This window comes from Carlito syrichta, unplaced genomic scaffold, assembly GCF_000164805.1.
Source record: "Carlito syrichta isolate Samal-C Ts95f unplaced genomic scaffold, Tarsius_syrichta-2.0.1 Scaffold305700, whole genome shotgun sequence".
Lineage (NCBI taxonomy): Eukaryota > Metazoa > Chordata > Mammalia > Primates > Tarsiidae > Carlito > Carlito syrichta.
In genome coordinates this window covers 100,755-114,993 of record NW_007249796.1, presented here as the reverse complement: position 1 = coordinate 114,993, position 14,239 = coordinate 100,755, and the positions used below count along the sequence as shown (strand labels likewise).

Genomic DNA, 14,239 nt, shown 5'->3' with positions numbered 1-14,239 from the left:
TAGACAGAATATTTAAAAAAAAACAAAACCAAAAACCTTGAGTTATAAATCCAAATGTGTAATTTGTCAAAGGTTTTACCTGATGAAGCTTAATCTGAAAAACTGTTATGGCTGACACATTTTGGAAATGTCTTCAAAATTTCAAAGGCCACATGACAAAGACAATCTCAGTATTTTAAGATCAGATTGGTTCTTTTGACCAAAGACAATATTAACTGACCCAACTCTAACTTGATTCACTAGATTTGGTTATCAAAACACTCTTTGTTTTTGGGAAATAAATTCACCTTCAAAGAACCAGGCTTTGCCATGGCTGAGGGATATTTCAAAGTAGACAACTCCAAAAGTAAAGTGTCAAAGTTGTTCTAAGCAGTGGCAATGTTATCGAAATGAGATCACAGTAACTCTCTGCTCCTTGAAATCATTTTCTCTCTTGACTCCTGGGACACAGCTCACTCTCCTGTCTTTCTGTCTCTGCTTGACATCCAAGCATTGGTGCCTTCTTTCTTTTTTCTGCCCTAACCCCCAATGTACCCTCGGTTTTTTTCTTTAAGGAGAACTACTTCTTAAAATGTTTATGTATTAAGTACTATGTCCTTGGTGCTTTCTTTTAAATCTTTTATTATGAACATTTCCAAATACACAAAAAGTAGAAAAAGAAAATCCATGTCCCCATCACCCATCTTCAGCCATCCTCAATCTTTTGCCACACTTATTTCACAACTACTTCTGCCTTATTTATTTATTTCTTTTTGAGTTGGTGTCTCACTCTGTTGCCCAGGCCACTGCAGCTTCGACCAGATGAGCTCAGGTGATCCTTCCACCTCAGCCTTCCACGTAGCAGGGACTACAGGCATGCGCTACCATGCCTGGCTAATTTTTTGATTTATTGTATAGATGAGGTCTCAACAAGTTGCCCAGACTGGCCTCAAACCTGTGGGCTCAGGCATTCCTCTGACCTCGGCCTCCCAAAGTGCTGGGATTATAGGCATGCGTCACTGCGCTCAGCCCATACTTCTGCCTTATATTTTTCTGGAATATTTAAAAGTAAATTCCAGGACAGTGTGTCATTTCACATTAAATACTTCATTATGCATCTAGACAAAGAAAAAGCACATTCTTTCACATATACACAAGTCATTAACAGATCTAACAAGATTAAAAATAACTTCTTAATGTCATCTAATATATGTTCTACATTCAAATTTCTTTGGTCTTCTTTACTCATATTCTGTGGCTAATTACATCAGCTGCTATCAAGGCACCCTTTCAATACCTTGTTGATAAATTCCAAGGTGTTACCTCATTCATCCTTTTTTCTTTTCAATACATTTTATTTATTTATTTATTTTTATTTATTTATTTTTTTAGTCAGAGTCTCACTCTCACTCAGGTTGGAGTGCAGTGGCACGGACTGGAACTACAGGTGTGCAAATTTTTCTTGATTTATTGTACAGATAAGGTCTCACCAACTTGTCCAGGTTGATCTTGAACCCCTGAGCTCAGACAATCCTCTCTCCTTCGCCTCCTAAAGTGCTGGGATTACAGGTGTGAGCCACCATGGTGACCATCTTTTTTTCCTCTTTTGAAAAATGCCTCATAAATATGAAAACAATTTTTTCCTGTTTTTTTTTTACTTATCATTACATGTTTTTCTACATTTTAAATATTTTTTGGAGACTTGACTTTTACTGGCTGCTTAACTGGCCGTAGGATATGTGCACAGATATTTGCTGATCCATTTAATTATTCTTATTCATTATTGGACGCTTGGTTGCTTCATCTTCCCCACTTTATATAAGCAGCTCTGGATGGGCAACCTTGCACATGCCCATAGTTGACCTGTGTAACCCTATCTTTCACTTCTAAACCCCTCCTTTGCTTCAGCACAGGGACAAAGTGAAACTCCCCACATACTGTGTTTTCATGTACCTTGTACCTACATATGTGGCCTGGTTTCTCTTTTTCTTTTCTTTTTTTTTTTTTTTTTGAGTTGGAGTCTCACTCTGTCACCCAGACTGGAGTGCAGTGGCACACTCCCAGCCACTGCAGCCTTGACCTGCTGGGCCCAGGCGATCCTTCCACCTCAGCCTTCCAAGTAGCTGGAACTACAGGCACACGCTACCACGCCTGGCTAATTTTTGATTTATTGTAGAGATGAGGTCTCACCAAGTTGCCCAGGCGGGTCTCGAACCCGCAAGCTCAGGCAATCCTCAGCCTTCCAAAGCGCTGGGATTATAGGCTGAGCCACCGAGCCCGGTTGGCTTCTCTTTTTCATTCTCCAAGAACAAGCTTACTTGAAGTGCCTTCACCAAGTCCCTTTGGCAGAGTTAGTCACTCCTCTCCAATGCCCCCAAAGCACTTTGCACATTGAACATTATTGATAGTATTTCCTAGTATTGTGTATTTAGTCATAAACCTATATTTCTACTATATTAAGCTGTGAGTTTTACAACACCTCCATTTTTTTCATCTGTAAAATCAGGAAAATAAAACTCCATGTGCCTGAGTTTTTTTTTAAAGAGGCATAAAAAAATAAAAAGCATCAATCATATTATTTGGCACATAACAGAAACTTTACAAAAGTTCGTTTCCCTCTCTTCTAAAAAAAGAAAGTACAAATGATTCAGACTAAACTTAAATGCTTGGGAAGTGAGGAGTTATTACAACTTCCCCCAGTTATAGGAAGATAAACAGTATTCCCGAGATGCTGGGGAAGAGGAAGTTAAACGACCCAGGGGCTTTATGGCTTGCAACATTTTATCCACAGCACACAAGCTTTCTCTTCTAGTCACAGTTCCCTAGGTAAAAGAGGAGAAATGAAACATGTCATGTTGGAATGTAAAGATGGAAACTCTTGACCTCCTCTGAATCTCCAGTTTACCTGTGAGTTTTGTATCATGCTGGGCTGGCCTAGTCAAGAAGAGACCTAAAGGCATTCAGGGTAATCTATTGCTAGGGCAAGGAAGATGTTTCAGAAAAATAAAAGTCTGAAGGAAAACTTGGATACTCTGAAAGGTGCATTTTTTATCTTTTAGCAGTCACATCTATCTAGAGCTGGAAGAACCAGGCTGGCTTGTGAACAAAGAGTGTTGCAATGGAAACAGCAACAGAGCTGTAGGCAAGAGACTGGCCTTCTGGTGCTGGCTCTGGGCATGACCACAGGCACATCAGTTAACCTCACTGGGCCTTGGATACAGTGTAAGGGTACTGGACAAAACTGGTTCCAAGGCCCAAATGGACAAAAATTCCAAGAGAATAGAAAGGTTAAGTGACTGGCTCTATATCACTGTACTTCTAAGAAGAACCAGAGCATGAAGCTGGATGAAATATGGAAAGTGATGTAGTTTGAAAACTGTTAAAAGAATCATACAATTTTCAAGATCTCTGATCTAGGGATGGGAGTGTGGCATTTAAAAATGCATTTTAAAGCTAACTTGGATTATATGAAAATAATTTTCTTTTTCTGCTGTATTCCACCAAGATCTGGAAAACATTCACAGCCCTGTTTCAACCTTAAATGAGAAAAGAATCTTTAAAGAGTCACTGATTTGTAATGGAAAATTCGGATAAATCAACTATTTATACTCTGAGATTTTTATATTTCTTTTTGTCCTTTCTTCACAACACGCAGCTAAGAAAAGCCATGACGTAAGTCGGCTCCACTAGACCTCATCGGCAGACTGTTTATTCTGTATCTACAGCCCAGCATCTTCTCTGACTGTGGCACTTAGGGAACAAGAAACCAAAGAACACTATCAAACTAAAGAGAATGTGAATGTCAAATGTCTAGTACAAACATGGAGAGAAAGAAGAGTCAGAATACCTAGCTTTTCATATTCAGTCAAGTTTTTATCACCTACAATTGTTTAAGCTTCCTAAATCTCAAATTCCTCAACTACAAAACAGGGAGAATAATGATGGATGGGTCAGGCAACATACACATGGGAAGTATCACTACAAGTGCTCATCTGATAAGCTAAATTGGAATAACTCTTCATTACATTCCTATTATCAAATTTCTGAATCCATACTAAAAAAGCCAACTGACATCCAACATCAGAAGAACTGCTAAGATCTTCCCTGAGTATATGCTGTCACCAGTTCACTGCTTTAGTTGTGTTTAATACCTGGGAAGTTATGCCAATTCAAAGGATGCATTTCTTAAAGACTAATGAAGACTGGGTTTAAAGGGGCATAGTCAACACGTGTGTGTCTGTGTGCTGGGTAAGGGAGACTGAAATAAGGTGGTAAGGAATGGGTGAAGAAATACAGTAAAGGACTATAAGAGGCAAGAGGCATAGCTTTGCTTGACTTAGCTCCGGAAGTAGAACCAGGATAAATGAAATGAACTTCCTGGGAGTTGGATTTCAGTGTCACAGTTGAGCAGGTGATAATGAAAAATACGAGTGCCTAGTGTTGAGGGGGATGGATGAGGTGACCACTGCACCACCTTGTCAAGCTCCCATTTGATTCTTCTCTTCCAGGGACTTTGACTTTCTCTTAGGACTCAGACTCCTTGGGAATATGGACCTAAATCACACATCCCCAGTTTCCATTCCCTTCTCTGAAGACTTGTCCAAGTCCTACAGGGAAAAATACCATAAAGGAAATGTTTCAGTGATTTTTACTAAAATGGGAGAAAAAGATACAGGGGGCCAATTGCTAAATTAGGCTATCCGGTGTCCAATTGGTCTTTTTTTAGCCATCAGATAGTTTTATAGCAGCTGGCTGCGTTCAGTGTCTTCAAATGTGGGTGACTAGGGCAGTAAAAGGAAACAAATTTTTTATTTTTTTGAGAGACCAAATAAAACACCCAACCAGATTTTTTTCCCTAATCTGGCCATGTGAGCACAACCTGGCTGTTCTGCAACTGAGCACTGTTAACATCTATTTATAGCCAGTATTTTCATAGATGAATCACTTTTACCATAAGTCAGTTAACATTAAAGGGCCCAACCAACTCTGCTGAGAACCCCATAATCTCACTACATCTCTTTCCATTCCCCCTTCAGGGAACTAAGTTTTAGCTCAACGGTTCCAGGTAAAGATAGAGGAAAATGCAAGTGGAAATGCAAAGCTAGCAGACAGCATGCTCCCTGAATTCAGCAAGGCATGGGGTGTTAAATGCATTCAAACTGAAAGCCTTGGCTCACTCCCAGCCCAGTCCCTTGGCGATGAGTGTCCTACAGTTAGGACAGATTCACTGTTTTATGCAGTCTTTTTGCCACCAAAACAAACAATTCACGCCTAAAATTTCCCACCAAACCAAGCTCAAATGACACAGCCTGAATAAAATGTCACATGCCCAAAGACAGGACTAATGATAATTGAGGGTGCTGTCACATAAAAAAGAGTGCCATGGATATCCAGTTCATTTTATGCATGTGAGGACGTATATCCCAAGGTGAGAGACAGCAGATCAGGGTATACATGATTACACGTTTTCAAAATTCAGAGGAAAAAAATTTTTTTTTGAGTCAAAGTCTCATTCAATTGCCCAGGCTAGAGTGTGGTGGCATGATCACAGATTATTGCAGCCTCGACCTCCTGGACTCAGGCGATCCTTCCACCTCAGCCTCCTGAGTAGCTAAGACTTAAGGTGTGTGCCACCCTAGCTAATTTTTTTGATCATTTGCAGAGATGAGATCTTGTTATGTTGTCTAGGTTGGTCTCGAACTCCTTGGCTCAAGCAAGCCTCCTGTCTCAGTCTCCCAAGTGCTGGGATTACAGGTATGATGCAACATGCCCAGTCTCAAAATTCAGAGAAATTAAATGGAGATTTCTAGTTAAGTCCTATGGCTCTAACATCTCTTCTCCCCTCAGAATACACGAGCGCATACACACATGCATGTGTACGTGTGTGCATGCACACACACACATTCCCTGAACTTTTTGTAGGCAAACCCTGAAATTGATATTAATTTCTTTGTTGTCGATATCTCTCTCTCTCTCTCTCTCTCTTTTTTTATTTTTTTGAGTTGAAGTTTCACTCTGTTGCCCAGGCTGGAGTGCAGTGGCAAGATCATGGTTCATGGCTCATGGCTCACTGCAGCCTTGACCTCCTGGGCTCAGGTGATCCTCCTGCCTCAGTCTCTCAAGTAGCTGAGACTACAGGCCTGTGCCACCATGCCTGGTGAAATTTTTAAGTTTTTGTAGAGACGGCGTCTTGCTATGTTACCTAGGCTGCCTAGGCTGGGCCAAGCAATCCTTGTCTCAGCCTCCCAAAGTACTGAGATGGCATGAGCCGCTGGGCCCAGCAGTCTTTGATATCTCTGAAGAGAGTCTACACTCTTAAATTCACCTTTGCCAAGTCCTTTCCTACAATTTTTTCGTTTACTTCAGGCCAAACATCTTTAAGGTAAATAAGATAAATGAACTGAAGCTCTTACAACAGTGCCTGGCATGCGGTAAGAGGCCTACACACAGCAACTTCAGTAGATTCTCAGTGTCCTTTTCTAAATTTCTAGTCAGTGGTACAGGGATGAATCATCTTTACCATGAGGGAGCTCCTACTCAGAGCCAACCAGCTCTGCTGAGGACTGCATGATTCAGTCACTCAATAAATCCCTGCTGAGGTCCAGTTCTGTAGGACACAGTGGTACAGACACAAACAACAGGGGCCCTATGCTCACAGAGTGTGAAGAATAAACCCACTAGCAAGTCCCATTATCTCCATTTTACACTGGAAGGCTCAGAGAGGCCCAAAGTCACAGAGCTAACATGTTGGAGTTGTGATTTCAGCCCAGTTCTATCTGATTCTATAATCTCATATTCCTTTCATTAAGACATGTCTCCTGTCACTTTAAGATGACAGCCGTGGTCCAGAAAAGCACATAAAAGTTCAAGAATAGCTATGAATTGAAACACAGTTTCTGCATATAAGAAACGTATGAAAACCAAACATCCTTGCTCAATGGCCAGGGTTTGTGAATGCATGTTATTCAGACTTTTGTATAATTTTGGGTACTCAGAATTCAACAAATGATGTTGAACCAGATAATAAAGTAAGTTGGCTAAAACAAAATTATCTTGCACAATATCTGACAGAGTAGGTGCTCATAAATGTTTGTTAAACATTTATGTTAATGTTATTAACATATTGTTAATAACAATAATGTTTAATATTGTGTTATTATTAATAACAATAATAAACCAAGATTGTTCCTTTACTGTGTAAGTTTTCTTATAAGACCTAATCAGATACACAGCGATTTAGCTGGCTCTGGAGCCAGAATGCCCAAGTTAGGACCTGATTCTGCCACTTTTTAGCAATATGACCTTTGGCAAATTATTTAACAATTTCAAGCCTCAGTTCTTCCTCTGCAAAATGAGTAGGATAAGAAGTTTTTATGAGGACTGAATGAGCTAATCAAAGGAAAGCATTTACAATGGGCTTCTAATGAGTAATGAATAAATATTAGCTACCATTATTACTATTATTTTCTTCTTGAAATTGGAGTCATTTTGCTTGGCTACCTCAATATCATATTAGATGACCACAACCAAAACTGACTTCTTTTACTGAGGCAGCAGTCCAAGTTATTTGATACAAGTAAAAATATCCTCTGGTCACATACCCTTCCATGATTCAAACACAAAAATAAATATGTACCTGAAGACTAAAATTATGTTTAAATAATTATGTAGAATAAGCAATTTTTAATATAAAGAATTAAGAAGAAATGATTTAAAAAACTTAACTTTTAGAGTAAGGAGTTGGCTGGGGGTGCACTGGGGGAAGAAGGTGATAAGTGGAATAGACCTCTATTTACATTTGGCCGTTTCCTGTCACTAAATTAAGTAAATAACTGCAAATTCTCTTCTAGTCCTTCTCTTCCATGGACACATCCTTACCAAGATCCGTCGTGATTTATTTATTAATCTTTTTTTGAGTTGGAATCTCACTCTGTCGTCCAGGCTGGAGTATGTTGCACGCTCACAGCTACCGCAGTCTCAACCTGTTGGGCTCTGGTGATCCTTCCACCTCAGCTGTTCAAGTGGCTGAAATTGCAGGTGTGGGCCACCACACCAGCTAGTTTTTTTTATTTATTGTAGAGACAAGGTCTTGCCAAGTTGCCAAGGCTGGTCTCAAACTCCTGGGCCCAGGCAATCCTCTCGCTTTTGTCTCTTAAAGTGCTGGGATTACAGGTGTGAACTACTGTGCCTGGCCACCATGATTTCAACCAGTGTCAATCCAAGAAAAACTAACTAAGGTCAGCACATAGGAAAACAAAGCAAAATCTACTTCTCACTGCCAACCGCTCTGTATTTGTATCCATAGATACAAGACAACAGAGAATCACAGAATTCTAAAGTGGGAAGTCCTGGGACCTCAGAGATCATCCAGTCTCAGGCTCCCATCCTGCTGTCAGGGGATCCATTAGGGCATGAAGAACAGGGTAGAGGTCAAGGGAAAGAGTCTCTAGTCCTTGTTCCATTCTGAATGACCTCGTGGGGCCAACCTGGCTCCAACATCCTCATTGTATAAGCGACAACCCAGAGCCTGGCTAATTAAAAGCAGAGCTGGGATCAGAAGCCAGGTTTCCGGATTCCCAGTTTATTCTCCCAAAGCCTGTCATTCTATAGCTATGATAGTCACGGATAACAATACATTAAGCTGTGTGATAAACCGACAACTAAGCAGGTTTTTTTCCTTGCAAACTCATCAGGTATTATGTCACTGCCAGCACTTTATGAAAACAGTAAGGCACCATGATTCGGTATAAACAAAAGCAACTTTCCATTCCATCTTTTTTTTTTGTAACCTGAAAATCCCAAACCATTGTTGCTATTACAAAATTTTTCTTTACCCCAGTACTCACCCCTAGGCCAAGCACAGATGCATTAAAAATTTGCCAAGAGAAACAGTGAAGTCACTGATAATACAAAGCATGAGGGTATCATGAAATTCATGTCTTTGCTTTCTTCCTCTTGATACTTAATTACTTCTCATTACTGATCATTTTGTGGTTGTTGGCAGAGGGGCAAGGAAACTCTACCACTGCAGACATGTGGAGACACACACTCCTCAGTAGACCAGAAGTCTGCATATGATGGGTCTGTTCGGAAACCCAATGTGAGCACCGCTTCATTAATCAGCAAGAATGTTGATGTTACTATCCCCAGCCCCCAAAGAGAATTGGTGGTCTCAGAAAAACTCTAATTTCTTTAAAAAGAGTAACAAACACAGCATAAAAATGTTTCAAGTCATTTCTTTCTTTCTTTCTTTCTTTTTTTTTTTTACCATTTACAAATACAATCACTGGCAAATGACCTATGTTCTCTTGACAGATTGTACCTAACCCACATTAAGAGTCAGGTGAGAGTCCCAGCTCTTTGAGGCTGAAAAGTAAAGGACTGTTAGAGCCTAGGAGTTCAAGACCAGCCTGGGAAGCATAGTGAGACCTTGTCTCTACAGAATAATAAAAAAATTAGCCAGGCATGGTAGCATGCACCTGTAGTTGGCCCTGGCCTCCTACTACTCAGGAGGCTGAGGTGGAAGGATCACCTAAGCCCAGGAGCCCAGGAGGTCAAGGCTGTGGTGAGCTGTGATTATGCCACTGCACTCCAGCCTGGGAAGCAGAGTGAAACCCTGACTCAAAAAAAAGGAGAGGTGAGGAAGGTAGAATGAATAGAGTGTTCCATTCGGACTTCTGCAACTTAGGGCTGCCTTTAGTTAAAAGGGCACTACTGGTAAACAATGCTTAGCAAACTACCCTGCTATGTAGAAGCTTATATTATCTTGGTATTGTGGAAGGTATACCTCAGATAGAATTGAAGGAGGGGAGCAGAGAAATTCTCATTGTTCAGCAGCATAAGTTGATTATTATCAGCAGGCGATTGTTCCACATAGTAATGTATGGGTAGCTGGGCTTGGTGGCTCAGCCTGTAATCCTGTGCTTTGAGAGGCTGAGGTGAGTAGAGTGCCTGAGCCCACGGGTTCGAGATCCGCCTGGACAACTTGGTGAGACCTCATCTCTACAATTTAAAAAAAAAAAAAAATTAGCCAGGCGTGGTAGTGCACGCCTGTAGTTCCAGCTACTTGGAAGGCTGAGGCAGAAGGATCGCCACAGCCCAGCAGGTCAAGGCAGCAGTGGCTGGGAGAATGCCACTGCACTCCACTCTGGGTGACAGAGTGAGACTCCAACTAAAAAAAAAAAAAAAAAAGAAAAGAAATGTATGGGTGAGAGGAAAGTATAAGAATGCTTTGTATAAAATAAAAAGAAACAAAATCTTACATGCTTCCAGGAAAGTAAAAGAAAAGCCAAATATATTTTACCCATCTTAAACTAGACTTTTATTAGATTTTCATAAAAATCTGAAACTGTACGTGATGGATTTTTTTCAAAGATGGTTGCAGTAAACTCCTCCCATTCCTTTGCAATGTGACCTTGCAACTTCTTCCATCTAGAGGTAGAATCTTGAATCTGGGCTGATTCTGTAATATCCTTTCACCACTAAAATGAGACTTTGGAATTTCAACTCTCACACTCTGGGAATATTGTCCTGAGACCACCACGTGAGAAGCCTGGTCTAGCCTCCTGGAGCATAACAGCCCGTGTGAAGCAGAAATGAAATGACTTAGCTGAGGTTCTTCCAGGCCGACAAGCCGACAGCCAGATATGTGAGAGAGCCCATTTTGGTCCATCTAAGTCCAGAACAGCTGTAAGAAGGCTGAAGCCATGGAGTGATCTACAGAATGTTGAGTCACTGTTGTTCAGCCTCCACCTAAGTTTTGGGGAGGTTTGTTAAACAGTAATATACATCAGAGACAGTAGGCTACAAAGTAAAAGAGCAAACCAATCATGCCCATTAAGTATAGAACACCAGGTTAGATATACTATGGGAGACATATACAGAGATTAAAATATTAGAATGGATGTGTGAACATATCTATAAAAAAGCACTGTGTAATATTTACCTACTTTAAATATATCTTTTTTTTTTTTTTTTTTTTGAGTTGGAGTCTCACTCTGTTGCCCAGATTAGAGTGCAGTGGCATGCTCCCGGCCACCACAGCCTCAACCTGCTGGGCTCTGGCGATTCTTCCGCCTCAGCCTTCCAAGTAGCCAGAACTACAGGCGCATGCTACCATGCCCGGCTATTTTTTGATTTATTGTAGAGACAAGGTCTCACCAAGTTGTCTGGGCGGGTCTCGAATGCGCAGGCTCAGCAATCCACCCACCTCGGCCTCCCAAAGTGTTGGAATTACAGGCTGAGCCACCAAGCCCGGCCTACTTTAAATATATCTAATCTATGTAACAACATTCCATTATTCTTACAGCTCAGAGCAAGGGTCTTCCTGGGCACTCAAGAAAATACCGTGGGGTGGGGAAAGATAATTAGAAATCCTATTTCTATTTAGTTTTTCATTTTTTTTGAAATACATCTTTCATAAGGCACATAATATACTACCAGGGTAGTCAATGGACTTTTTTTTAAAGTGAGAAAGCAGGATTTATTGAGAGGACAGAAAAGTTCCCACCAATGAACATTTTTAATATATAAATAAATATATACACAATGGGTTTTTCCCGTTAACCATATCTTTCACATATCCCTAACTTCCCATCCCTACATATACCTTCATTTATGCCTTTGCTTTTCTCAAATGAATCCTTCAACTGGCTACCTAGGGAAGAGTTGGTGACAACGACAGTCACAAATCATCGTTCATCTGTGCTTTATTTATGAATAGTTTCTTAAGTATTTTTCAGACCGGGTGTCTGTGGCAGTCTATGCATGTGTCTGAGACAATATGGTACAATGGCATTATGGCAAGATTTTAAGAGTATGGGTCCTGGAGCCAGGTGACCTGGACTCAAATCCCAGTCTGCTACTTATTAGCTGTGCAACCTTCAGGAAGTTACCTGTGCTTTCATTTCTTAACTGTAAAATGAAGATAATAATATTCCCTCCCTCACAGGGATGTTGTGAGACGTTAATACATGTACCTGCTTAGAAGAATGACAGGCATAGTAAGTGCTACGTAAATGTTAGGTGGTAGGCCGGGCACAGTGGCTCATGCCTATAATCCCAGCACTTTGGGAGGCCGAAGTCAGAGAACTGCCTGAGTCCACAGGCTTGAGACTAACCTGGGCTACTTGGCGAGACCTCATCTCTACAATAAATCAAAAAACTAGCGTGTGTGGGGGCATACACCTGTAGTTCCAGTTGCTCGGAAGGCTGAGGCGGAAGGATCACCTGAACTCAGCAGGTCAAGGCTGCGGTGGCCAAGAATGTGCCACTGCACTCCAGACTGGGCAACAGAGTGAGATTCCAACTCAAAAAAAAAAAAGTTAGGTGGTTATCATAATTACCACTACAACCTTTCTCTGACACTCTGTGTCAGAGTAAGTAAACGTATGATGGATGAGAAAACACATTATATGACATATTAAAATTTTGAAAGTGAAAGTTTTAAATTTCTCCAGAAGGATACTATAACTTCAAGACAAAGTGTCCCACTAATATCAGTTGACAGCTGTTTGTCACTAATAAAACATGTAAATAATAAACACATAAGACAATAAATACCTTCAAGTTCTGTTTTTATAGCCTTATTCAGGTGAGGTTATTTATAAATTCTCAGCCGAAAGTTAATACTGAAGCCGGGCTCAGTGGCTCAGCCTGTAATCCCGCACCTCGGGAGGCTGAGGTGAGTGGAATGCCTGAGCCCGTGGGTTCGAGACCCACCTGGGCAACTTGGCAAGACCTCATCACTACAATAAATCAAAAAATTAGTCGGGCATGGTAGCACGCGCCTGTAGTTCCAGCTACTCGGAAGACTGAGGCGGAAGGCTTGCTGGAGTCCAGCAGGTCGAGGCTGCGGTGGCCAGGAGCGGCCACTGCACTCCAGTCTGGGCGACTGAGTGAGACTCCAACTCCAACTCCAAAAAAAAAAGAAAGTTAATACTGGGTTTATTTTTTAGGAATTGTCTTTTAATTATAATCTCCCCTGGTAGGAATCATCAGACATAGGTTTACTGCATATCTTTATGCAGCATTTACATTTCTGTAGATGTCCAGTAAGATGCAGCTTCACAAAATCCATCTTTTCTAAATATACTATTGATAACCTATGCTAGAAGAAAGGCACAGTGGCAAGGACCATTATAGGGGAATCGGAGTCATACAGACCACCTGCCCACCTTTCTCACCTCACAGACCAGGACCCTGGACTCAGAAAGAGTCAGTGTCTTAATTAATCCTATAGGTGATTTGTGACAGAATACTTTTCACCTAACACAAGGAAAAAAAAATGTGCAAGAATGTTCACAGCAGCACTATTTCTAATATTAAAAAAAGTAAACTATGTAAAAACAGTAAAATGGACAAGTAATGGTGGACTCTTTATATAAAAAACTATAGAGCAATCAAAATATATAAAGCACAATAAAATGAAACAAGGAAGAATTTACAAATATAGGAGGAAAAAGCAAGTTTCAGAAAGATACAGTCAATATGCTGTTTCCATAGGTCTGAAAATATGCACTACTATACATTAAGCCAATATAGATACATATTTTTTAAAGTATAAAACATGCATGGGAATGTGAAATCTCAAATTCAAGTTGGTGGTCACTTCTGGAGTGCAAAGGAAAGAGATACATAGGGGCTTCAACTGCATCTATATTACTTAAAACATTGTTTTCTAATATATATAGTGAATTATTAAAATTTTATAAATTTGTGTGGTAGCATGTAGCAGTTCATTATATTTTCCATACTTTTATATTCGTTTGGGTTTTTCAACTTTCAAGGAAAGATTACACATTAAAAGGTAGCAGTGATGGTGAAAGTTTCATGATTCATAGGGATAAAGAGTAAAACTAATAATCTGTTTGTATGTCATTGGAGTAGGTATAAGCACAACTGACATTTTCTCTTCTAGTTAGAGATCTTAAAAGCAGAATATCTTCTTCCTAGTATAAATTCATTTGGATAGTCATATAATCAGATGCACATGCAATGTGTCCCTCAAATATTAATTTATATTGTTTCTATAATGCCCAACTACTTTAGGTGGTAGTAGTCTCTGCTTTGTAGACAAGGGTCCCAATTATACATCCTTAACTTATCCAAGGTTAGATCTAGAATTTTAGCAGAATGTCAGGAATACAGCCAAGGACCAAGCCTGCATTCTTTTAATACTAGACTTTGCCTCCATAACAAAACAACCCAAAGTATTGTAGAAGTAATTCTAACACTCCCATCACCATGCACCAAAGGATAA

The 14,239-nt window shown here is 40.3% G+C and overlaps 1 protein-coding gene across 2 annotated transcripts in view; it reads left to right on the top strand.

The window, feature by feature from the left end:
• The window catches only part of FILIP1L (filamin A interacting protein 1 like), a 273,887-nt gene that overhangs the window by 166,422 nt on the left and 93,226 nt on the right, over nucleotides 1-14,239 (top strand). The window lies entirely within an intron of this gene.